Source organism: Suricata suricatta, chromosome X (genome assembly GCF_006229205.1).
Source record: "Suricata suricatta isolate VVHF042 chromosome X, meerkat_22Aug2017_6uvM2_HiC, whole genome shotgun sequence".
In the NCBI taxonomy this organism is placed as follows: Eukaryota; Metazoa; Chordata; class Mammalia; order Carnivora; family Herpestidae; genus Suricata; species Suricata suricatta.
In genome coordinates, this window is record NC_043717.1 from 97,355,530 (window position 1) to 97,357,460 (window position 1,931).

Consider the following 1,931-nt stretch of genomic DNA (forward strand, 5'->3'; position numbering starts at 1 on the left):
AAAATCAAAACCTTTCAACTTATACTTTTCAATATGAAAGAATCAAAGAATATCTATAATTCTAAAATAGCATCAATACAGCCAATATTATTCTTGTTACTGTTAATGAGGTATCCTGAAACAAGATAAAATATAAATGCCTTGCTTTGTACTGAATTTGAAGTGTTGACACTAAATTCAATTACAGATGTTTATTCTGAAAGACATTACTATGAAGGTTGCAGACTCACATGCTGATAATGGTTTCAAAATTAAATTTATGGAATACTGAGAAAATAGGTTGCATTGCAGACCTGTAGACAGTTTTAGAATTCTCCTTAACAATTGTTTAAAGACATAGAAGGCCACTGCTTTCATATAAATTGGGAGTTTGAAAATCTCCCTTATGTGCCTTCAGATGTCACATGGTAATAAACCAAAGACCCAAATTATTTCAAATGATCACAGATACCATTTAGGCAAAAGGTCTCATTTCAGTACCTTTAATGTTGTATACACCAAATTATAGTAAAAAGATGACTATAGAGGTGCCTGGGTGGCTTAGTCGGTTGAACATCCGGCTTCGGCTCAGGTCATGATCTCACAGTTGTGGGTTCGAGCCCCACGTCGGGCTCTGTGCTGACAGCTCAGAGCCTGGAGCCTGCTTCCCATTCTGTGTCTCCCTTTCTCTCTGACCCTCCCCTGCTCACACTGTCTCTCTCTCTCTCAAAAATAAATTAAATATATCTATTAATTCCAGTGTTACATGGAAACCAATTTGAAAATAAACTAAAAATAAATTAAAAAATTAAAAAAAGATGACTATAAACAAGATGTAGCCCCTCTATTTTTGTGAACAGCACAACAGATTACAGGAAACCCAGTTTACATTCCACCATCAGGTGTGGCTCTCCGGCTAGTTCACTTTGTGACAGGTCATTAAGAATATCTTCAAATCCACTAGTCTGATCATTACCCCTTGAAGTATCCAGTGAAAGGTCTGAGCTGGGAAGAAATGGAGTTGCTGAACGTGCTGCACTGCCTTGAATTCCATTTGTAATTTGAACGGAGCAAACAGACCCTGGATGTTTCTCATTGTGGAAGAATTCATTTTATTTTGGTCGAGCTGGACATTTTTGTCTGATATTTCAAGAGGATGACTGGGCAAAAGTTCATTCTTTACACAAGGAAGACCTTTTTCGAAGAAGGGCATGACTTTCAAAAAGTCCACTTGCTGAAGGTTCAGTAACTGGAATAGTGGCCTTTAGCTGTGATCCGGGTCCTTTGGCATTCATCTTCACCTTGCTCTGCGAACAGTGTCTCAGCCCCATTAGCATCAGCTGGCCCCACTGCTCACTCGGAATCAGACTATTACAATTCACCTTTGATGTTCCACAGATGACTCAATTGTACCATATTTCATTTATTTGAATTTGAACGTGTTCAAGTAAGGCATTATGATACTCTATGAGGGCTGTAGCCTGGAACCAGTTTAAGGGAAGTGAATGTTCCTTTGGATACCTTGTACAAGAGCCCAGCATTGTGTATTCTAAGGAGTGACATGAATGCCTTGTTCGCTCTCCGTGATGTCTGGACCTGTGAAGAGAATAAGGAGTGCCTGGCTGAGACCTTGTGTTGTGGTATTAAATACATGTAGAGATAAGTGTGATCTTCATTTATATTTTGGGTATCTGTGAGGCAAGAAATTCCCGGTATTCCTTACCCCAAAGGGGTCAACCTTGGATAAGGGATTGTTGCCGCTGGTGAGACCAGAGGACCAGACCATTGGAAATAACACAAGAGTCTGTGAAAATGTGCACATGGGACTGGTTGTTGGCCAGGTATTGTCTAGTGCTAAGATGATTGCCTGAAGTGTGGCTGATTTTGTTGACGATGGAGTCTTGTCTTTGATTAGCACTGCTGAATGCAAAGGGCACAAACTCCCTTTTCTG

General features: G+C 39.9%; 1 pseudogene; it reads right to left on the reverse strand.

Moving 5' to 3' along the window:
- Window positions 1-848: 848 nt before the first annotated feature.
- LOC115283240 lies at window positions 849-1,274 on the reverse strand (annotated as a pseudogene).
- Between the last annotated feature and the right edge of the window lie 657 nt (window positions 1,275-1,931).